This window comes from Quercus robur, chromosome 9 (genome assembly GCF_932294415.1).
Source record: "Quercus robur chromosome 9, dhQueRobu3.1, whole genome shotgun sequence".
Classification (NCBI taxonomy): Eukaryota; Viridiplantae; Streptophyta; class Magnoliopsida; order Fagales; family Fagaceae; genus Quercus; species Quercus robur.
Window position 1 is genome coordinate 51101974 of NC_065542.1, and position 26349 is coordinate 51128322.

The window sequence follows — 26349 nt, forward strand, 5'->3', positions numbered from 1 at the left end:
TATTACAATAAGTTTAAATTATTATATAATTTTAGAATTGTAGCATTTTTTTTTTCTTTCCAAATATAATTATTATACCTATATTGTTGAAATTTTAATTTTCAGGTAATTTTTTGAATTTTTATTATTTTTATTGCTTTTCTAGGGCCCATATCTTTATTTCCAATACCTATTTTGTTTGTATTTTTTAACCTAAAACTAAAGAGTTTGACAGAAATAGAATAAAATTTCATGCTTTTCAACCTAAAAATGAAGAAAAATAAAATAAAACTTCGAGCCCAAAACTGAATTGGACTGAATGGACCTAAGTGGACCGAATAGGATTGAAGTGGACTAAAATAGACTGAATGAACCTAATAGACCGAATTGGACTGCAGTGAACCGAATGAACCTAAATGGACGGAATGGACCTAAGTGGACCGAATTGGACCAAAATAGACCAAAAGGACCAAATAGACTGAATTGGACCGAATTAACCAAAGTGGACCTAAGTGAACCAAATTAGACCGAAATGGACCAAATGGGACTTAACATAAATTCATAACCCTTGTAGGTCTTGCATGAAATACATATGCCAGATCAAACGAGAGCTAAAGTTGATGCCAAAGTTGGCACTTAACATAAAGTCATAACCCATGTGTTTATAGTTTGATCTTCATGGCGGTCAACATGAGACGTATTATTGCCCAACTATAAAATGCTCACTGCTTGTTCCGAGAAACTAAAACTGGTTTCTCAGTAGTGCAAACCATCTTGCTTCTACAAAAAATACCTCATAAATGAATTGCTCAAAATGATACTGTCCACAATGAAACACTATTTGAAAGAATCTTAACACAAGCTGATTGGACAAGTTCACAAAATATAAGCCAAACAATCTATAGAGGAAGTTCATACATCAAAAGGCACCATGCTATTCTCTCATAACTTGACCAATCAAAGACTTAAAAATAAAACGTATTATGCAGATCTTATATTAGTTGCTGGGAAGCATAAGCAGGTCTCCGTCCATTAACTTTACGCACAATATGGTATCCTCAAGGCCATTCTCTGGGCAAGCCAAGTTCTTTGTGAATCTGGGTCAATGAAACGATGCATAAGGAACTGTTCTGCTTCTTCGTCTATCAATTCTCTAGCCCATGCGACCCTCTTTGATGGGCAACTACCTGGCCCATAGCACCTGCATTTTTAATTGAAGCATTCCATACTTATTTAGTGTGCTATTAAGAATAAACTTTCATAAAGACACCAGCATCCATTTCACAAGAAAAGTCAAAGAAAAGAAAATACAACCATGGGATTTTAAACATTTTTGAGAAATGCTCATTAAGTAATATAATATTTGAGAAATAAGCTTCAATTATTTACGTGCCATTAGAAAAAGGGAAATTTATAATACTCATTAAGTATTGTAAAATTTTAAGATTAATATAATTTAGAATATGAACCTATTGTAATATTGCTTGCATAAATTGGCAAATATTTAATTACTTTTCCAACTTAAGAACATGATTATTCTTATTATATTCTTGATTGTGTGTTAAATTTTTTTTGTTGGATTTTGTTTAAATTTGTTTTATTCTCTAAGAATGCATCACATGGTATAACCTTAGGCTACTAAGGTATTAAACAGAATAAAATGAAAAACTTTAAGTTTGATGGACTAAAATGACAATTATAGGGTGTAAATTTTATGTGTGTCTGTGTGTGTAGAGAGAGAGAGAGAGAGTCATACGAATTCTTTGAACTTTATTAATAAATACATTGAAATAAACATATCTTCCATTAATTAATACTTTGACATAAATGCTAAACTTTGAAGAGGTGGAAGCTTAAATAAAGATAATCTCAAGGAATGTGCCATGTAACAAAACCTCATACAAAGTAAAACAAAAAGTATTTAGAGTAACCTTAAAGCTCTATGTGCAGCCTAGACTACTTTCTTGTGTTACAAGGAAATCTTATGCAATCCAACAAGTATTTACCTTCTGAAGTATGCGGTGAAGAGCTGGGTCATGAAGTTTTGATTCAGGGCTGCAACATAAAAATGAAACTAGTAATTATATGATCCAAAAACAAGACGGCATACAAATCAGAGTTAAGATGCTGCAACCTGCAGAGCCATCGATATAGATGTTGCAATATTGCATCAGCATATACATTTCCAAACGTGACTGCATCTGCAAGGCACCTTTGGATCAACTGTTTTAGGACACGAAATGCAGGTGCACATGCGGTATCCTCATCAAAGCCAACATGTTCATTCTGAACAGGTGCTCCAGAATGCATGTCCTGGTCATATCCTAGCAAAGCACCTCCTTCCATTTCATTCACTTGGTTGCTTTTCAAAAGAGCATTTTCAGCCAGGTGATGAATCTTTAGCTCCACTGTTATTTTTGTATATGCACCAGGGTATGTAAGAACAGGTTGATGGACCTCATCAGCAAAACAAGTATCTTCCTCATTAATGCCACCTAGATCTGGAACACCATCATCAGATATCCAAAGTACCTGTTGTTGATCACGTAGTGCTCTTGAAAAGATGAGATTTGCTGTAAATACAAGCCAATCAAGTTCAAAATTCCCCACTGGTACATGGGCATATATTGACAGAGAGATTCTGTCATTCAACCACTGGGACGATGCAGCACAACGTTGCATTCCAATTTTCGCAGCCACTTGCTGCCACCCAAGAACCTGATAGTGACTATCGCGAGCATTGGAAGGAATGGTCACACATGGGAAATCATCTAGAGCTCGTATACCTGACTTCATTGATTGAGCATTTGGGCATTCAATAACAGCAATTGTAGGTCCGTGATGTTCATGTCTGTACTCATTTATTTCTCTTTGCAAAATCTTTTCAGCATCCTTGATATATCCAACATAGTCCACCTTGAAAATTACACCATTTCTAGGAGGAGGTGGTTCAACAGATAGAGCTTGGCAAGCTTCACGGAATTGTTTTTCAAGAAAAGACGGTGACAAATCTTTATTTTGATAAGGATTAACCACCACAACAGATATTGTTCTTGATGCAGGAAAATACCCAATATATATAGCTCGTCCTTCAGAGGTGCTGTGATACAAGTAAAAGACAATATATGGATTGCTCCAGATAAGAGCATTCGGTTGTTGTCTTCATGTGTAGTTCACTCAGACTCCAGGCATCCTGGATATTTCTTTTCTTAGCTGTTTTGTCCACTTTACAGACACAACCAATCTGGAGGATGGCATTAAACTCCAATGGCACCTTTGTTTCATATATCCCCTGATCAAAGGATTGCATTCCAGTCAAACCACTTAAGTAGATATCTCAAATAAAACTGGTAGCATATGAGTCATTTTAGCCCTATTAATAAGTAATATAATTTTTACATAGCATGCAATAAAAACTTCCACACTGTTTGAGCATTATTGGGAGATCTTGCATATACATTATCCCTATGATATCTACAGTTTCCAAAAATAGAAAGACCCAAAAAGAATGCCTATAATGCCTCAATAATGCCTTAAAGCAATTTTAAAGTCATCTTAAACAAAAGTAGATGTAACCTGCTATACTTATTTCATGCAACTAACACAACTGATCATGAAATCATAAGTTGTACTCATAGAGTCTAAAATTTTATGTTTGACATAAGTTGTACCCATTGTCTCTTTGCCAGCTGAAAAAGGACAATATAAAGCGCTAAAAAAATATAAAGTTGCTGATGCAACACCTCATACATTAAATTAATCTAGTTTTGATAGTTTGCAATCTACAAATAAAATACCCCACATTTCTGTTAATGCACAAGCAGAAAACATCAAACTTCAAACCATATAGGAGATTTCCTAACCAATCTCTTTTTTATTGGTAGCCAACATGACAACACAAGCGTAATTACCATTTAAAATAAAGGGTAAGAAACTTGTGACATTAAACGGAAATGAAGACCAGTAATATAACTATATAAGAAATCATGCACAAGGTATGCAACAAGAACCATATATGCCTTTTTCAATTTCTTAAATGATTATAGGTTAGCATACTGACCTCAACTTCAGGGTCTGCAAGGAGGGCTGCAAGTATTTTGCTATATTTTCTAAATTGATCTTCATCAATTATAACCTATTAATAATTCATCAAAGAAGAAGGAAATTAAACCTCAAATACCTTTCATATGAAAAAATCTGGTAGAAGCACCATTATTGTAACTTTAAAAGAGCTAACAGTAAACATACCTCATACAAGTTAAAGCTACGCCTTCCATGAGGAAGAATCTTGCTTACGCGCCTTCCCAGAAATTCTTCTGTTACAGGTGCTTTTGAGTTGAGGTAAAATACCCTAGGAACAGTCATGGGAATCTTAAGCATGATTCCTTCTAAAACAACCCAAGCAAAAAATTGGCCATCTGAACTCGGAACTGGCTGTATAATCTGAACCATAGAAAGAAGAGATCAACCTTCAATTCAAACCATTCCATCTAAGTGTTTAAAACGAATTAAAACCAATACCTACCAGTGGCAGCGTGTTAGAGATGCTTCATGCCTCTTAAAATATGAACTGACACCAGATCTGCCCTGAGTATCTTTATGATTTCTCACATCACCCAGCACTTCAAGAAGACCTTTACCACGGCGTGGGGTCCTTGAATTGGTCAATCTGTTAAAGTCAGTGCCATTTTACCAAGTAGTAGATTAGCAACATCATCAGGACAAAATATCTAAGCTCACGTTAAGAGACTTGCATACATATCACAGTTCATTTGAAGTTCTACATATAGTTGGTGGGTAGAACCACATATTTGGCCAATAAAATAAAATTTACTAAGGACCTGTTTGTAGTCCCATGGAAAGTGGACAGTTATATTCTCATACGACCTAAATGATGCGGAGTCATCCACCATAGTTGTTGGGGTGGATCAATTTTTAAGAATTAAGAAACTCCCTTATTTAGCTTTTTATGTTTATGGTTGCCACTTTTGAATTGCTTCGTTGATGACTATATTTTTTCACAAAATCATATCACATAAACAACAAAACAATTCATTGTCCATGGGAAATAAAAACAGGCCCTATTTTTGGTCAGCCTAATCTTTTTAGTTACACAATTCTATGCCAAACTCCAAAAGGAAAAACAATATCATTTTATAAATAATAAAATGTAAACTGGTTCTTTCAATGTTGTTATCAGATCTATTGTATGGAAGAAAACTCAAAACAAAAGATGTACTAGGCAAATTGTGAATTACATTTGTACAATATCCAATCTGTATGAACAGTGCTAAATCCATCAGATGGGCCTTTGTACATAGGAAACAAAGAGCATACCTTTGCCTCTTCCTTCTCTCTAGAGTATCTTCCCACTTTCTTTTCTTCAGTTCAAGCCATCCTCGATAATCTACATTTTTGTCAATATTTTCAGAAGAAAGGGCAGGTAGCCTATGATCAGTTTGTTGTTGCAGGCAGCCTACTTGGTCATTTGTCTTGACAGAGTTTTGTCTATTATTAACTTCATAGCAACGAACAATTGGTCTAGGTCCAGTTACAGATTTTTTGCTTTTGTTTCCAAAGTCCTCCAAGTCTTTAACAATTTCTTCATTCATCACACCATTGGCGCCAGCAGCATCACTATTCTTTTTCAAAAATTCATCCCTGTTCATCGAGCTGAAGATATCAACTAATTTGCGTTGTCGAAACTTGTCCTCCTTCTCACGAACCTTCTTATGCAGCCAATCAGGATGTACTACCCTAGGGACGGGATTCGCAACCTGAAAATTTCAACTCATCTTACATGAGGCACACAAAAGAAAAAGGGAGATAGATAACTTCAACAAATAACAATGAACAAGCAACAAAACCTTTTGCATTGCTGCAGGAATGGTAATAACTTTCTGAATTGCTGAACTAAGCCTTTGCTTGTAATAAGACCAGTCAATAATGGATCGAATGCCCACATCTGATGAAATCTTGCACCATCTCCGCACATAATGCTTCATTATTTCTGTGAATTCAAATGTGTACATGCTTTCTTTAGTACATAAACAAGAAGCAAATGAAATTTAAGAAAACCATGGCAGAACTTTACCAGCATCAGTTTCAAATATTGCAACAGGAACAGCACGCTCACTTAAGAAAACCTTGGATGATGCATTTAAATTTGGCTACATGCAAGTGGTATAATTAAAATAAATGTCAGATAATTGATGAGGATTTTGACAGTTGACATAAAGAAAACAAACACCAATAACTATGTAAAGCATGAAGAGCAGAATCGTACTTGGTTTTGAAAGTAAAGTTCCCCGGAAAAGCCAGGGAGCACACACCAGATACCATCTGTATCTAATTCAAGTGGTTTTCCAATTTTTTCAACCAATACGCGAGCATTCTGAATTATTTTTGCTCCTGTATACGTAACTACTCCAGCCATTTCCATTGAGTACCATCTTGCACCCCTGGAAGAAATAAATGTTTGAGAGATAACACCGGGTCACAGAAGCCACTGTAACAACAGGCTCCATACAATTAGTTTTCAAACCAAATGGAAATCACCAAACTCAGTTGCGCATGACGTAACCATAGAAGGAATTCAGTATACACTTATGGGCAAGTTGTAATGAATCATAAAGCACTACCATATCCTGCAAAAACAATACGAGACTATGTAACTCATCATCACAAATTGACTATATTCCAATTGTTCCAAAAGCTGATGAATAATCTTCATACTTGTGCTTCCTGGATTTTTATAGAATTTCCACTAGCCTTGGCTTCTGATAACTTCCCTTTCCAAACCTTGTTAAGTCCTTTGTATTCATACCTTCTGTCCCGAAAGCTTGAACAAGATCAAAAGAAATGCGACTTAGTGAAAAGAAAATGTAATTCAGGAATACACAGACGCACACAAAAGGACTTTCCTTTTGAATATTACAAATTCAGAATTTATAGCATAACAAAATTTTAACTGCTCACCTACGAACAGTGTCAACCTAAAATGGCTTTTCCCGCATGCAGATCCCTGCTTCTCGGAGTTCAGTGACTGGCTTATCAAGTACCCGTTTATATGCCTGCAGAAGACAGTAAAATTTATTATCTCTGGTATTACTTAAGCAAAAACATCTACTAGTACCAAGTGAGAAATATACCTTCTGACTGTACTTTTTTAGACGCTCTTTTAGCCTCAATTGTTGCTCTGTCTTTGGTAGGTCAAGAAAAGATTTTGGCAACTGACCACCAGTACCATCAACGAACTCAGACTCAATTTGCTTCTTCAAATGATAATAGTCACTGAAGTTATTAAGGAGATGTGCATACACAATCATCAGTCAGTCTTTTATTGATGCACCTATAGAAATAAGGGAAGACTCAAACTAGAAATAAAAACCTCTTCTTTGCCATGAATGTCTCTCCACGCCAAACCCATTCAAGCTTTCGTAGACAAGTTTTTCCTGGACGGTTGAAATCACATGCAGTGCAGACCTCATCTGTAACTATTGATGGTGGCTGGAATACAACAAGAAGAAACCTTGGTATACATTGATAGCAAAGGTACAAATTGGGGGGATGAGACCAACAAAAACTATTTGATGATGCTGATGTACAAAACAAAATAAACATTTAAAACCACTAATATATCAGCTCAAATTGGAAAAGACATTGTAATGCACTAATCAGGAGATAACTCTCAAAGAAACAAGATAATTAAGAGGCATGAAAAAAGCATGTTAATGAACACAAAACCTTAGCAGAGCAATGTGATCCCACAGCGGGCGTGTACTAGGTCAATCTGGGATATATAAATGACTACATGGAGTTCCAACTGTTACTAATCTATTTGATGTATAGCACAAATATGGCTATCGCTTTCTCAGGTTGTGACAAACAGTATTTAGGCCAACCTTGTAATGTAATGTCACCTGTTGCTTGGGGACAGTACAGAACTAGGTTGACCTTTGCTATAAAAGCAATTACAGTAATGTTGACAAAAACTTGTGAAAAGACAACAATTTCCTTGCTAAGGATAAGAAAACTGGTTTAATATGTCAAAGTAAGTGAACTTGCAGTAATTATAAATGTTGGGAAGGATTTCCAATGGAAAAAGTATTAGAAGTGGTTGGGATCTCTTTTCTGAACATTAAATTTGTGGTTGGGGATAATAACCAGGTTTGCTTTTGGCATGACCTCTGATGTGGTAATTCTCTTTTAAGATATCAGTTTCTTGACTTAATCCTTCAAGATATGGACAAGGGTACTTATGTTGCCTCATACTTGGGTTGTTCAAAAGAGATAGTACGTCATTGGAATCCTCTCTTTTTTGTTTTGCCAAATCCCAGTAGTAGGGGTTGGAATTAGTTGCTGGATTTTTCATCTGTAAACTAATTTTCCAGAGTGCGTTGGAGGTTGAAAAGGTCAGTCCATAAAGCTTGATGTTCATTCTCTTCATGATGCCCGAAAAGGCTATTTGGTTTGGAATTGCATATGGAGTGCAAAGGTTCTTCAGAAGGTCTCTTTTATTGTTTGAATAGCTGCATTGGAGAAGATATGATGGTGGACAAACTTCATAAGAAGGAAATTCTTATAGTTGATTGGTGTTGGATGTGTAAAATCTATGGGGGAGCTAGTTGATCACACTTCATTGTTTGGCGGCAGGAGAGCCTCAGTTACTTGTTTATACAAGCAATGCCAAGGAATTTGATCCAATTACTTGCTTGCTATCAAAGCAAGTATAGTTTTTTTTTTTTGTTTTTTTTTTGATAAGTAGGAAGTATATTTGACATAGACTTATACTAAGAGATATGGAATAATTTTCCATGAAATCTTTATATGGACATTTTGGAGAGAGAGAAAGATAGAAATAGTCGAACATTTGATGGTGTTGAGCTCATTCATAATTCAATCAAGTTAAGGGACAGTGGGATTTTTAAACAATTGGATGACTCTTACAGGCTGCATTTATAAAATTCCTTGACCTTTTAAAGTTTAGATTGTAATAACTAAGGAGAAGTTCTTTACATTTCCAATTTACTTGGGCTTTCTAGTTTCTCCTTTAATTTATGAATTTAATCTTTATCAGAGAACACTGCCTTACAGATCTTATGATGTCCCACTGTCATATTCTTCGTATTCAAATCAAAACCATTCCATCCTTGCAACATATTTTACAAGCAAATGGAAAACATAAACCAAAATTTAAAAATAATATTTTTTTTTAAATGAATATCATCCACAATTACTTAAAGCATTTATTAACATCGTACCTGGAGTCTGTTTGTTAAAATAATATTTGGATACATTGCAGCTACATCAAGATGATAAATAAGGGGGCATTCATCGCGTATAGGTTCGCCTTGCAGTCTTACAAGCTACAGATGAGGGAAGAGAATAATTAATGACAAAAAATTCTTGATAGCATAGTGTTGGAAGAATTTGCTTTACAAAGAAGTGCAAAAGCTTCAGAATGCATGCACACAAGAACACACCTGAACCATAAGCAGCATTTCACAAAGGGTCCCACTACCTTTGCGTAAAACCTCATCTGGTGACATAGGTATAATAGTAGCAAGAGAGAAAATGAAGGGATGAACATACGTCATGTACAAGTAGTCAGTTGAAACAGCATCAGAAACAGAATAGGAGGCCATCATCTGTGATAATATTTTCAACAAAAAAATACATATATACTATCATTAGAAATGATCCCAAGAAGGTAATGTACAAATAATTAATAAATAAAGGTAGGCAAAAACCAAACAGAATTTTCAACTGAAAAACTCAACAGGTACTACATATCAACAATGCGCTTCAAGAAAAAAATATTTTGACAATGCTGACTGCCAAGAAAAATAATTGTGGTATATAACATCCCTGGCCGAGCAACCTTGAGACAGCAATAGCAGCACTTGGGATCAGGGCATCTGATGTGGTGGCAGCCAACAACTTCGACACATACATCATATTTATATAATGTCTGTGTGCATGTGTCTATGTATTACAGGAAGACTCATAGCTGTGGGTTCTCTTCATAACTAGGGTTATAAATAAACATATAGACATAACTTCCAGTGCCTCAACCCAAAGCGAAAGCAGGATATTTTATTGATGAGCTACTCTCTCTCCCCTTCCCCCTAAATGCCACAGGGTTAGTAATAGAAGCCAGCATATGACTAGCTCCCTAATTGCTTTTCACTCAAAAAGCAATTTCAATTATGAGTTATTAGCAACACATCTATGAGGTTGCCTAACCAGTAAGGCCCTCTTCAATATCAAAATGAATTCTCATTAGAACATATTAGAATCAAACTTTGGGAATGTCAAAAGTGGCAAGATTGGCTTATGCATCTGCTTCTGTATTGCCCTACATATACAAAGGAAAAAGATTCTATGCCAAACCAGTTAGGAGCTATCTTCCTTTAACCCATTATGTGACAATCGAAGATACCATCAATGTGTAGTTATAATCACATGACTTTTTTAATGAATCATGTGACTTGTTTAAATAATACACATGAATAGTCTTATAAATTGCCACATAGTAAGTTGGAAGAGATTCCTCCAAACTGGTTTGGAGCTAATCTTTGTCCACATACAAATTAAAACATGGTGGATGATACTGAGCTCAGCCAAGCAAATAAACTTAAATGCCACTTGCTCCAAAAGACCAATAAAGAGGTCAATTTCAGACCTAACACACAAATATGCACATACAGCTATCATTTTATATATCTACAATAGTTCATATAGTGATCCTTTTGTCCTTAAATCCCATCATCATTATCATATAACATGTTCCAGTCACTCAAAAACTGGCACACCATGTCAAGTCAATTTTGCTACATCAGGAACAACATTTCCAGTCACTCATACCTGAGGCTTTTCCTTTGCAAAGCGAACCATAAAATCAGGATTCACCTCCAGGGGATCATAACCCAACTTTGCTTTAGTAACAGCCTAACATAAGATCAAAAAAAAGTAAATGCATAGCACAGCTACTAAAAAGGAATTTCATGTTACTGGAAACTAAAAACTAACAACACAATTAATAAAATTCTGTCATTATGATTATGATATTGAAGTTGCATGTCATTCATATTTTTTTCTCCTAAATCAATTTATAATATTTCTAAGGTAAGAGCATGGATGCACCACACAAGAATAAACTATTCTTTTGTCAACATGTTAATCAAGATTCAAGAGGATCATTTGTCATTTAGATTTTGCACAGTATCTCCTATGTTGATATGTAAATATGTTCATTTTCTTCTCTCTCACTTGCCGCCACACCAACCCCACCACAACTGCCAACAACTCCAGCAACCAAGACAAAAAACAAGGCTGAGCTCCATCAATCAAAATAGCTAACCACTGCCCATCATAACAATCACCAAACCAAGCCTAAGCCACCACTTCTCCCCTTGAACCAAAACCCAAGCCACCATAAACCCATCATTACACAAAGCTTTGGTAATTTTACAAAGGCTACACCACCATGTATCCAAACCATAATGCATCCATTACCAGGTCTAATTCAGAAAATATATATTCCCAAGCTGGATTCTGTGAATTGAAGTTTCTATTTTCAGAGATGGCAACACTTGTAAATTCACACTAATCCTGCCATTGCAGGGTCTGAGAGGGGAGATCCAAATATACAGTCCTAACACTCAGCATATATACTTGAAAATGGCTGCTCACGTAAATTAAACCATGAACACCAGCCATTGTTTGACCAATATAAATAACATGTTAATCACGCAGAGTGGTTATCAACATGTAAAGAATTAACTCTCTGATTGTAGCATTTATTTATTAAGAAATGTGGGAAATGCTAAAGCCAATAAATAGGCCTTTGGATGTTGTGGATTTTAGTGAAAGCATAAAATTGGAATCCCACTTTCATATGGACATGATAAAAGAATGAGAAAAAAGACTAAAAAATGACCATGCCAATCAATAAGAACCAAAGTAAAGTTATCACTTACCAATTACAGAATCTATCTAAATATGGTTGCATGCAGATGTAAACGCAAAATTTCAGAAAATAAAAATAAAAACAATGAATATCACTGCTATGTGTTACCTCTATTAGTCATTTGAGAACTTGAAAAGAGAATAATACAACAATAATATGAAAATTTATTCTTTCATCTGTCATAGAATTGTAATAAGAAATGAAGGGGTTAATATTCAAACAATTAATAGCCTGTTAACCATTAACTCTCAAGATGTACATGCCATAATTAAGAATATTTTCTGGGTAAAGAAAATAAATGCAAGAACTTGTAATGAATAAAAATTAAACTAATAACAAACAAATTGAACCCAAGTTGGGAGTTTATACCTTTAGGCCCTGGCTTCCTTGAGGGAGATAACTATCACGTTTGACCCAAGCAAAGCAATCCAGATGGCAAGCAAATTTAGCACGACACCCATTTTGTAAGCAATGTTCAGATTTGGGCTGCTGAATTGAGCTTCTTTGTCATGAATTACATCTTCAATTAAGGCTTCTGAAGTCTCTGGTAGGCCCTCAACATTGGAACCATCCCTGTGGAGTTCTTTTAGAACTGAGTAGATGGATGAAAAGACATTAAGGTAGGCTGCTGTTCCAACATTTCCTTTGTCAGGAGGGAAACTGAAGACTGTGATTGCTAGCTTCTTCTCTGCCTGCATCAGTGCATGTATTTATCAAAACAAGCTCAGGAAAACAAAAATCTAATTGCCTTTAAGTACATTCTGTACAGAATAGAAAAGACAGAACATCACTTAAGGAATGAAGTTTCAAATTACAAATCAAATACAGATCATGAAGTACAGTTTCTAAGCAAAACATCTAACGGTCAAGGATTTTCTACAATGTGAAATAGATGAGGTAAATGAAAGAGGAATCTTCAGCATGTCCACTGAAACTATTTGGATTCTAGGTAATGATAAAGTTCAGAATAAAAGGTATGTTAATCCTTCTCACTATTGTCAACATCCAAATCATACTCTAAACTACTAAGCATCACGGCCAATTCAAAATTATATATATATATATATAATATGGATTAGAAAATAAGCTAGTGGGATACAAAGGTCTAGAGCAACATCATTACATCAATAACTCTTAGTATTCTTAATTGGTAAGTCAACATCCTCATAATTATTTTCAACACTTTTCTCCAAAGTCATTTGTAATTTTGATTTCAAAATTTTGAAACCCAAACGATTCTTTGTTAGTCACTACTACACATAGAAGCTTTTCTGGACTGGAACTCTTTCAAGCTGACTTAGGTTTTCTATTATTTGCAAATCATATTGTAAAAGGGAAAATAATAATAAAGTTACCATAAGCCATCTAGGAAAACACTATTTATTGGGAGAGAGTATTTAGCACAAATGCAAATATACCTTTGATTTCCTCTTCAATTCACCCCATCTGATTGCTCTAGTACAAAGTTGCTCCACCCTCTTGTGCAGAGCATGTGATTTTCCTGCAATCACATTACATCGTTAATTAACCCTTAAGAAAGAGGGCATCTGAGATAGAGTGTACTGAATCAAATTGAAACAAGACAAGGCAACAATAAAACTACTTCAGCTCCTGTAATAAAACCATTTAAAATAAAATGTAATTTATGGTTAGAGTGGGTCTGAATCTGTACTTGTTTTCAGAAGTAAATACTGCACTTGATTTAAAAAGCAGAACTTGCTTTTGGTTTTTTCCTGAGAGCATTTCCAAGGTGATGACTTAACTATAATCAGACTATATAAGCAATAACAATAAAATGAAATTCCAACAACAATAGAAATAATTGATAAGGAAGATATACTTGCCTGTTCTAGGATCCCGACCGGCAAAAACAATGGGCTCCATGCCTCCATCTAGCTCTGGCAGAGCAACTTGCAAAGCTACCTGAATTGGGTGAAGCCCCAAGGTACTATTCAACCATTCCTCAGTTGTCTGAAATACCAGAGGCAATGCAACAATATAAGGCACATCAAGCTTCCTCAGTGCCTCAACAGCCCTGGGATGATCCTGCCTGGCTGGCCCCTCGACAAGTGCAAAACCAGTAAGTGATATCACTGAATGCACAAACGGCTTCTTCGTGATTGGATCAATCAAATACCTCTCCACAGGCCCTGAAAAGTCAAGCCCACCGGCGAAAATTGGAATCACTTTAGCCCCTTTTGCCTCCAATTCCATAATCACAGCCACATAGTGACTCTCATCCCCAGTAACAATGTGACTCCTCTGCAAAATCAGACCAACAATTGGTGCATTTGGACCCTTAAGCTTCTCATTAGCATCCTTTCTAGTATCATACCAATTCAAATACTCCTTCACATCCTCATACATACAAGGACCCAAAGGATGCCAAACCCCACTATCCAAATATAAAACCGGGTCCAAATACTCAATCTTGATCCCCTTCAGGGCAGGCACATAAGACCCAGAAATCATTTTCAAGAAATTTTGCAGGTTATCAGGTGAGGCTCCTAGCCAAAACTGCAAACTAAGTATATAAAGCCTAGCATCCTGAGCCTTATCACTAGGAAAATATTTCAAAACCTTAGGCAAAGCCCTTTCAAAGTAAGTTAACATACTCTCTGCAAACCCAGCAGACTGCTTCTTTCTCTTAAAGAGCTGGAAAAAGGGGCTCTTTGACTGTCCCAGCTGTGACATACTGAAAGACCCCAGCTTGTTGAGTCTCATTACCTCAGGCATTGAAGGAAACACCAACACTGCATCAAGTCTTTACCTTTCTTTCTCCACAGCATCCTTAACCTTCAAAGCAAGCTCCTCTACAAAAATCAAAGACCCAATAAAGATATTGGCATCCTCAAGGTCTTTACAGAAGGCTTTATATGTTGATTCATCATGAAGCTCTTCAACCAAGTAACCAACAACTTGAAAGGAAGCGTTCCTCTGGTTTTGGTTGAGAGCCTGGACTGCGGCTGTGAGTGATGATTGGTATTGTGCTTCTAAGACTACATAGACAATTTTGACTGTAGGGAGGCCCTGTTTGTTGTCTGGGACAATTCTACGAACTTCTGGGCTGGTTTGCGTGAATAGGCCATTGCCAATTGCAGTACATTTTACTTTTAAAATGGAGGACTTTGATGGGTTGGTTTGGTGGGGTTTCTTGGGGAGGAAAGAGTGAAGAAAGTAATGCTTTGTAGAGAGAGAAGAAAGGTGGTCAGTTTTGGAGGTTGGTAACGTAAATGGTGAAGATACATATAAAGATTTGTGTATCATTACCTCATTTCTCACATATGTCACTTTAAAATACCCTTCAAATTCCGGTTTTGGAGTATACTCTAAGTCCTCTATATCATCTCCAACACACTGAAAATAAACACAAAAATGTTGCAGATATTTATTACCAATTGCGAATGAAGGATTGAGTCTATCAACACAGAACAAAATCATGGCTAGGAGATCAATGAATAACAAGCAATGGCAATAATGGGGCTTACATAGATGCAAAAGAAATGAATAATAATTCATTTTCATCAGCAATCACTGGAGGAAATCAAACTTTTATGAACATATACTGGCCACAATCTTAAAAATCATTGATTTGGTTAATTAATTACAAAGGTAACATAATATTGGAACTCGAGAATATAACATCTGTTGTAACCAAGAGTAAATCATAGATATTATAAGGAGATAATCTTCAATGCTTGTCAATGAACTGAATAAGTATTGCCAAAATAGTTAGGATATATTACTTATAAAAATAAAAATAAAATAAAAAGGAAAGCTCTGGCTGTCATTCACTAGAAACATCCATACTAGAGCCTGACAGAAAGGACTTCATATAACATCTCCTGGCCAAAAATCAGTAGTAAAATGAAACAATAAGTTTGTAAGAGTTGAACTCCTACGCAGTCATCTTTTACAAATACATCCACCCCCCCCCCCCCCCCCACCCCAACCCTGCGCCTCACCCCCAGGATCTTTAACATGCATCTGTGAGAGCCATTAACTCTACCAATATGTCCCAAACTTCTTAATTAAAAACCAGATAATTCTCATTTTATACATCTTAGGCTGATAAATCACAGTTATACTGGGAACGGGGAGAAGCATACAACAACCACCCCCACCACCCCCCCCCCCCCCCCCCCCCCCCCCCCAAAAAAAAAGCTTCAAATGCAAATAACTAGTTATAAAATTAAGCAACTATTATACCTGAACATAAGACAGACCAGAGGAATCACAAAATCTTATTGCAAGACAGATAAAGAATTCAATGAAAGAGCACTAAGCTTAAGCCAATCATGTGTACCTCTCTGTTAATAATCAGGTACCCTTGTCCATCAACCATGTACAAAATCATCATTATTAAATCGTATTCAGCATCAGGAAATTTCAAAGGAAGCTTTGTAGTCTCAATATCAAATGCACAAACATGCACTTCAGCACGTTGCAAAAGATCTGTCCTCTTTTCCAGCATAAGACCAGTACTGGATACACTAACGTCATACCATTGCCCACATCGTACATCTGAGTCATGAATTTCTCAGTGTCTCTAAAGGAGATAGAAAACTGAAAATGAAATCTCAAAAGAAATAGAAAGAAACAAGAAATCACCATTATCAATGGCAAATCGAACATGATAAGGAACATCATACTCGCAGAGATCAACAATACAGTCTACAAAATCTTGAGGCCTTTGTTCTCTGCAGATCAAGTACCAAATATTTTGGGATAAGTAAAGAGATACCACATGTAAGAAGAGGTAAAAGGTCAGTGCTAGGGGGTAGAACTGCAGAAAGAAAACAATAACCTTTTCACTGAAAGGGCAATAATGGCTAGTTCAACGCAAATGGAACCTGAATGAAGAATAGAGCCTTACCTTTTCCCTGCTATAATGGACTCATATGCTTCTGCAGCATCAAATTTTTCCTGGTTTCTTTGAACGACATGCAATAGGTCACTCTTCACATTCATTAATTGTTGAACCGTGTCAAAAGATAGCTTCAAATAAGGTTTGTGCAAGCCAGACAAATGGTTTTTCTGTCCAGAAGCATACAAAGATATCAGAATGCATATATAGGGATACAGAATTATAATACCAACTCAAGAATAAATAATGATAATGATGTGCAAGGATATGACAATTAAATAACCAATCATAAGAAGCCCACTATAGTAAATTAAGTCTGCAGGTGAATGATATAGATTATAAAATTATCTGCAACAATTATTTTAGCATGGTACGACCTAACACTCCAGAAAAGATGATTAGCAAGAAAATGGGTTGAATAGACAACTATACACCCTAACTGCAAATTTGATGTATTTTTTTGCAAAACATAATGGTTATTTAATCATGAAGCATACAAGGAAAGATAACAAAAAGGTGGAATGATATAGTTTAAATATTCTTTGTCAATCATAAATAAATCATGCAATCCTATGCATACTTCCAGAATTTCTACAATTTAATGATAGGCTAACAAGAAAAGGCTAATGACCAAAAAGCACAGCATAAAGCCCAACTTCTACATGAAGTACAAATTCAAGCAATAAAGATTAATTACCTAAGCCACAGAAGTTGCACCATGCCATTTTGACAGCTTACTCCGATCAATTGCATCAATAATTGGGTTCTCAAAGTTACTCACTAGTTCATCTTTCGGAGGTTCATATGGAGGCACGTTTTCAAGTTCTGCTTCAGCAGTAGCAAGATAAAGTTAGCTTTAATGATTCTTTGTTACCGAGATTCTTCTTGCAACCTCACGTGTTCCACTTCTTTATATTTCTTTCTAATACCCCTTAGGAAAAAATATAAAGAAATGGAAGACCTGAGGAAGCAAGAAGAACCTTGGAAACATAGAATAATTAAAGCTAACTTTATCTTGTTGCTGCTGAAGCAGAACTTGAAAACATGCCTCCATATGAACCTCCAAAAGATGAACTTGTGAGTAACTTTGAGAACCCAATTATTGATTTATGCCTCAGGTCGTGGGTTATGACGTGAACCCACGACCTGAAGCTTTAAGCCCATTTTGACGAAAATACTTTTCAGTAAAAAAAGATTAGAAACCTATTAGAAATAAGTCATGCCATGGAAAACAACGCACCCACGAACCATTTACAAATTTAATTGTATGAAGTAACCAACCTCAGTATTAATCCTTGGTTTGGATATGGCATCATCCTTGAGAAACTTCTTCAATACCTGCACAAAGTTCACTAACCATTAGCATCACAAGTTGAAAATCTCTATACACTGCCAATAACCAAAAAACCTCAAAACATAGTCACTTGCCTTACGAAATGGAGAAACTATAAATAAATAGAAGAGCTGAGGAAACAAGAAGAATATTGTCAACAAAGAATCATTGATGCAACAAGTTTGTAGCTACTGCTGAAACAGAACATGAAGCAAGATAGTTAGTTCTTGTTAATGCATGCACACGGAAGAGGGAATTAAACTTCTTTTCATTAATAACAAGAGAACCATAGATAACCACAAACACATGAATATGTACCTCGAAGATAACAGCAACAAGAATTGTATCATTCACAAACACATGAATATCTACCTCCAGCTAATGTCCCAACTGTACCTTTCACCTAGTTCCAATAATATACAGTAAAACCATTTTGGCCACAAAAATAATTTCATGAACTTTTCAACACCAGCTTGAAATGTCCAGTTAAAGGAATAAGGTATCATTTGAGTTACCTTTTTTGAACCTTACGCTTTCTCGTATAATAAGGAGGAGGTCTTGCATGTCCTTCGTCAGATGCCTCGGGCCCAGCGTTGTGTCCATGTTTGTGCCCCCCTGTCCCATAAGGAGGTGCCTTAGATATGCGTTTTGGCCGACCTTCTGCCGCTGCAGCTAACCCAACAGGCTGCTCAGGCTGAACATGGGGTGGGTCGATGGCTGAAGAAGGGCCAGTGGACGTACTGTGGGAAGGTGGGTCCTGTTGCAAGTCAGGAGGGGTTTGATCAAGACCCAGGTCAAATGATGGAATAGGTGATAGCTCAGGAAATGACCGTGGGGTGGGTGGACGAATGTCAGACCCAGGACAGGCATGTGGGGTGGGTGGAGGGATGGTGGGACTAGGGGACTCATGTGGGGTGGGTGGAGGGATGGTGGGACTAGGGGACTCATGTGGAGTGGCTAAAGGGATGGTGGGGGTAGGGGATGGATGTGAGGTGGGTGAAGGGATGGTGGGGCTAACGGATGGATGTGGGGTGGGTGAAGGGATGGTGGGGCTAAGGGAGGGATGTGCGGTGGATGGAGAGGGATCGAGGGTAGGGACAACCTGAGGGGTAGCAACAGGCGGATGAGAGCAACGTCCGGCAAGAGCTGTGCTCGTGCTTGGGCTCTCAGTAGTGCTTGGCCTCTGAGTAGGCGCTGCCGCAGGAGTAGCTGCCTCCTCGTTCGAGGCCTCAGGTTCTCGAGGTCGTACACAGCCAATCTCATGCACTGCCTCCAGCACATTAATAATGTCATTGTGGTCCTCCGTGCCCACTGGGTGACGGCGCATCATACGGACATATCCTTCAATCTGCACATGGAAAAACCAAGTATATTAATAATGCAATATCAAAATGAAGAAAGCCAATCAATAGTATAATAAAGGTTGGTTCCAAATTGATACGGCAACTAATAATTGGAAATTATAGGGACACCAAGTGTTACATTGGACTAAATTGAAATTAGCTTTTGTATTAAAGATGTAGTTAGCGGATATCGTGTTCTCAAAAATGCAAATTAAAAATTCAAATGAGGAAAAAAATAAAAAAAATAATAAAAATGGAAAGAAGAATGTATACCATAACTCTAAAGGCTGAAATACGAGATATGAGCTTAGAGCATCCCAAATTAGATTTGTATATGAACAAAGTTCTCTATAAGGTAAATCAACAAGATTGTCTATAAGCAATCTTAAGCAGACAACAATTTAAAAGGGAGGTTTGATGTTAAGCAAACATTGGACCACATAAGAAGAGTTCTCTAAACAGTGGTAAACTAAGTAAAAAGTACGGTAAGATGTAGAACACGTGGAGAAGTTACCATTAGAATGAATCTAGCACCGGGGATATCGATAAACCTTCGAGTTATCCTTGTGAACCAATCGAAGTACTGGTGCTGTAGAGGCATATCACCAAGCACTGCTTGACAACGCCGTTCAAGGCGATGACCCCACTCCGTGAGATGCATAGCATGTCTTCGCATCCAATCAACACTGATCTTCCCCCTCAAATCAATGGCATGAAGCACCGGGTCCGTGTTAACATGGCGGGGAATTTCTTGGATCATCCCAAATTGCCGAACGACACGATCCGGTGTATGTTTCTTTACTAGATGGAAACATACAAGCGGCACCATTGCCGTCCACACTGCCCTCCCTGCAACGCACCACGGCGGAAGGTTCTCGTATTCATCTTCATACGGCTGCCACACCACCTACAACAGCCCAAAAACAAATATGCAACACATTAGGCAACTATCTTTCTATTTCAAAGTTCAGCAAATATATATCTTCTTCTTGAACATGTTGAACAAAGCATTTTCATACCTGGTTTGGCAACATTAAAGCTATTTGCTCCTGATACCTGTCCCTAAAGACCTGGGCGGGCCTATTTTTCTTGTTTGGGACCCACACCCACCTACAATCAAGAACAGGGGATCAATATCTACAACTTCCCAAGTAAGATAATATTATGATTAAAACTATAATGTAATCAGATATAACTACTAATAGAATCTTATAGAAATTTACTCAATTAATAATATCACTAGAATAAAAAAAGTCCTTATAAAAACAAAGCACATACAAGGCATATGACAATGACAAAATTAGAGTATATTAACGTAATCATATATATTGAAACTCTGTTTAACATTTTTAAATGTTGACATAAATGATTCGTACAACCCTTTTAAATAAAAATAAAAATTTATATTTTAAGTTACATGATTGTAAGCTTAGGTAATGATCACATATTGTAAATGAAGTTACTAAGGTACAGACTTACTTAAGGGACAGTGGACCACGCACTGGAGGACCATAAGCACCCACTGGTGGGCCACGCTCAACTGCCGGGCACAAATAGGGGAATCTAGCCCACGCCCAATACTGGACCAACAATAAACACCCACCAATCTGACTGGCTTTCTTATCGCTTGCCCTGCATAACTGTCGGTACAGCCATGCAAGGCAAGCACTTCCCCAACTATACCTTCGTGGGTTGCGAAGGTCTTCCAACTGCTGCACCCACATTAGATGCACCCTATCACCGGATTTGTCCATGAAGATTGTGTCCCCTAATAGCGCTAGGATGTAGCATCGTGCGTACCTATGCACTACATCGACTTCAGCATTAGGCGGCAGTGGATCGGCAACTTGCTCCAAAAGCTGTTTGATGAGAATCCTCTGGCCACTACGTTCCAGATGGTCTTCATTGGTAGGTCGAAAGCCAAGGTACTCATCGCACACATTCTCCCATTCTTTTTGTGTGCTCCCTGTTACAGCGTCACCATCAACAGGAAGTCCAAGAAGAACCTCCACATCCTGCAATGTGATGGTGACCTCACCATGCGGCATGTGGAATGTGTGAGTCTCGGGCCGCCATCGCTCCACTAAGGCCGTTATCAGGCCATGATCAATCTCTCTACCCGGAGTCCTGAGAAGCCCTCCAAACTAAGTGCCTTAATGATGTCAATCACTCGATCATCCACCATTGGCTCTCGATTCGAGAACTCTTCACTACGGACTCGACATTTAAGGGACCCTGGATCCTGCACAAAACACAACCATGGATTAACATATGACAGCAAGTTGAGTGCAATAGAAGTTGTTTATAGTATTTATAACACCCACCATGGATTAACATAACCATGGATTAACATACAACTTATTATTAATTTCTAAAAGCTAGTTAATGACTTGATGCTAACTAAGAATATTACACTTTAAAAATATTTAGGTCATAAAATCTCTTATTGGCATCAATGTTAAACATTCGTTTTTTCTAAATAAACATGTAATATTCATAGAAAGAAAAGACTTGGAAACAAATCATAGGGGGAGGGAATTAATCCCTTCTCTATCTTGTGATTTAAAACGAAAATTTAGTGAGGAAGAGATAGTGTTAAATCTCTCATTTGGCTCCATTTTATGGGCAAAAACACTAGCCTTCCTAAAAATATGATTTATAAACCCAAAAAAAAAAAAAAAAAAGAGATAGATATTAGAAGGATCCCCCTAATTAAAATACAAATAACCTATTTTCGACTATCTAGCTCCAAATCACGACATTTCTTTATCTACCAAACTTATCTTGCTAACTTGCTAAGAAAACCACTTCAATTTATTGCCAAGCATGTTCACAATGGCACTGTTGAAGCAAAGATAATGCTATCAAATTGTGATTTTGTATGCCAGGTCCTATTTGAACTCCAATTCCCTAAAGCAATTGGATCATGAAAGCAGTGAATGTTCTCTTTTATAGATTTTTGAACTTCTTTAACTCACATTGTGCATGGTTGTCCGACATATAGTTTCCAAATCTCTATTTTGTAGTAATACTTTGGGTTAAGTAATGTGTTTGAGCTTGGTGAGAGAGTGTAATTAAAGTGTGTGCGTGTGTGTTTAGGAATTAGTTTGTGTCTCAAAAAAAAATAAAAAAAGCCCTATGAAGGAAAAAAAAAAAAAAAAAAATACTGACCTTGGTACAAAACATTGGCGTAAATATTAATTGACAACAATAAGTCTTGATGATTGACACTTATAATAAAATGAACCAACAGATTTTGCAGTTCTTTTTCTTTTTTACTTCAGATCTTCAATTACATGTTCAATAAATTTTCAATGTTAACAGTTATTTCATTTTAATTTCTCCAGTTGCAAAAAGTTGGCAAACCTACAAGCGTAAATTACAAAACAACTTTTGGTATTGACATGAAAGACAGAAAAACTTGGTTCATAGATAAAGTATGAAAAATGAAGTAAAGTATATCATATACTTTACAGAGTCAATCTAGAAAATAAAAAGGCAGTATATAGTGGTACTGTGGTAGCAAACCATAAGTTTTAAAGAAAAAGATATAAATAAGGAAAGAATGCTTCTGAGATTGAAAGTTTTAGGGCATTGGTTATATTGGTATGCATAGGGAAAGAATGCTATTTGCTAACATCCTCCTCCATTACCATCAGCTGCAACCAGTCTTGTTGATTGGGAGCAGCATCAAGTTGATCCTTTAGTACATGGGCACATGATTAATGCACACGAGCTGATTAAATCTGAGACAGGTCTATAATGTGAGAGAAAGGGTGAGAACCAAATGTAGGAATTTTTTTTTATTTGTAATTTGTAAAAGAAATGGCTCCTACTGGGTCTGCATTCATTACTGATGGGTTCCTACAGGCTACAAAATGGGAAACTAAAATGGACGAAGCACATGTCCTGAACAATGAAGTATAGTATATAGTTGAGAATCCCAAACAATGAAGGGAAGTATATAGCTGGAAATTTTAAATGATGCAAATGAAAAGTGTTTAATTCAATATAATATAGTTTAAAAGTCTTTTTCAAATTAAGATGTTAACATGGAGAAGCTAGTTATTCTAAAGCTTCTGTGGTGGTAGTCATATAAAGAAAGTCCAGAATAAGCCTATTGCTGCCATTTTACTATTACCAATAGGTCATTCTTGTCTTTCCTAACGTTATAACTTATAAGTATACGAGTACTTCTATCTTTTTTCTTGAGCTGAATACTTACCCTGCTTAAACTCAATAAAATCATTGCTTGCTTTTAGCCTTAAAATAATGTAATGTGGAATTTCCCTATGAATTTTCATTTGCTAAAATTAGATCAGACTGTATATATCTTTTCTTAGTTGTCTTAGAGTTCCAAAATGATTTTAGAGGTGTACTTGGTCATTATTGTGGTGCTTCCATGTACTGAGGGTCCAGATAGATTGCAATGGTGTTTGAGAGGCATTTGGGTGTTTGATGTTCTGTCTTCTATGGTTTGTTGTGAGGCGGCCCAAGGGAGATTTCTTTTCCCTGAATAGAAATTTGGTGTACCAAAACACTAAAGCAAGTAGCTCTTTTTTTTTTTTTTTTTTTTTTTTTTTTTTTTTGTGTGGACTGCATCACGGGGGACAATTCTAACCAATGATAATCTCAAGAAAAAGGGTATCACTTTAGTTGATTGGTGCTACATGTGTAGTTGTAGTGGGGAGTTGGTGGATTTCTGTTACTACACTGTGATTTTGCTTATGTACTGTGGGACTATGTTTTTGGCATCTTTGGAGAAAACTGGGTGATGTTGTGTAGAGTGATTGATCTGCAAGTTTGTTGATGGAATTGGTTTGAGAAGCATTCTTCTGTTGTGTGGAATTTAGCTCCTTTGTGTCTTATGTGGCTTTTGTGAAGGGGGAAAAACTCATGCCCTTATGAAGATGTGGAAATGTCAGAAGTGCAGTTGTAGCTTTCTTTTCTCAGATTACCCTGTTGATGGTCCACTGTCATGGGTCTCAATGACAGTGGTATCCTAATAGATTTTGCTAATTCAATTTCATTCTGCTTGTAATTCTTTGATAGCAATTCTTTTGGCTATTTTGTGCTTTGTAGTGATCATGATGGGTTTCATTGCAATGAAGTCTGTTTCTTATAAAAACAAAAGTCTTTGGGGAATATTTTGACTAATGATATTCTTAGAAAGAGAGGAATCACACTAGTAGATTGATGCTGTTTATGTGTAGTGGGCAGTTGGTGGATCATTTGTTGCTTCATTGTAATTTTGCCTGTGTTGTAGGGCTGTGTATTTCGTTTTTTTGGAGTTAATTGGGTTTTGCAACATAGAGTATTTGATTTAGCGGTTGGGAGAAGGAATTGTTTTGGTAAGCACTTGTCTGCCCTGTGGAAATTAGCTCTTTTGTGCCTGATGTAGCTTTTGTGGCGTGAGAGGAATTCTTGCACCTTCGAAGATGTGGAATGTTTAGAAGCACAGTTGAGGCTTTCGTTTCTTAGATTACTTAGTGAATCGTAGATTGTCCTGGGTTTTAGCAACAATGGTTCCATCACTGAGTTCACTAATTCAGTATCCTTTAATTGTAATTCTTAGGATATAATTCTTTTGACTATCTTGTGCTTTGTATGGTTCATGAGATAATTTTTTTGAAATAAAACCATTTACTTATAAATATATATATATATATATATATGTATATATATATTTGTTGAAGGGTCATCTTTGCCTTAGTTGTATGTCCGCTGACTATTTTTTATGTTTAATCAATTCTTGCACCACATTTTGATTGTCTGATTGATACAGTCAATAAGGAAAATAATGGGAGCTTATCTCTCTAGCTTGTAATGTTCTCATGTTACTATATAATATCATATACTATTGAAAATGTAGCTTCTTGCTTGTGAGACTTTTATACCCCTTATTGGTGAAGTCTTGGCGGATATTGTTGAGTGTTATTTGTAGTCGTTTCAAGAATCTATCATTCTTTTTTGGTTTGCTTTAATTGAAGTTTATTCATACAATTGTAAAATGGAAGAAAATTTTTGTGACTACTGTATTTGTTCATTTATTTATTGATTGATAATTGGTGTATTGATGATTTTGTTGTTGCAGGAAGGTCCTCGAACAATGGTGGGAATTGCAACATTTGACTCAACAATCCATTTTTACAATTTGAAGCGTGCATTACAGCAGGTTAATAATGTAGTTGCAAGCCTTCCAAAACTTCAGTTAATGGGTTGAAAATTAATATTTTTGTTTCATTTTTGTGATATAAAATTATTTCTTTTGTAGTTATAAAAAAGGCTTTATCCTTGTATTGAACTTAAATGATTTTATGAAGAGAAGAAGACACACTCATTATATCTGCTTGGTAAAAAAAAAAAAAAAAATTGTGGTTGCAATCAACTTTATATCCATGCATGTGACTGCAATGAATAATTATTTTGCACCATAATCTGTATGCATTTATTTGATTTTTGGGACCGTGTTGGGGGGTGGGGGATGATACAAGATAGAAGCTTTAATGGGCTCTAATACCAATTTTGATATAGGATCTTTAGAAATTCAGCACTTAATTAGGATTCTTGATGACATGTTGAAGGTTCTTGAATAGGGTTTGATATTTAAGGGGGTTAGGTTGGTTTAGGCAATAAAGGGATTGGATTTTGAATGAATTTGATGGCTGTTGGTGTCAAACAGTAAATAGAACGAAAAGCAGAGAAAGATAAACCCTTGGCAATCACATTAAGGAAGTAGAAGGCAGCTGAATGTGGATGTGGTTCCAAATATAGGGGAGCTAGTTGATGTTCTAGGGTGTAAGCAAGGTTTGCTCCCAATCAAATATTTAGGTTTCCCTTTGGGTGCTAAATT

General features: G+C 36.4%; 1 protein-coding gene and 1 pseudogene across 3 annotated transcripts in view; one reads left to right on the forward strand and one right to left on the reverse strand.

The window, feature by feature from the left end:
- LOC126698962 (adenylylsulfatase HINT3) overlaps nt 1-26349 on the forward strand; it is a 67329-nt gene that overhangs the window by 22903 nt on the left and 18077 nt on the right. The window lies entirely within an intron of this gene.
- LOC126699682 (DNA polymerase epsilon catalytic subunit A-like) lies at nt 587-21544 on the reverse strand (annotated as a pseudogene).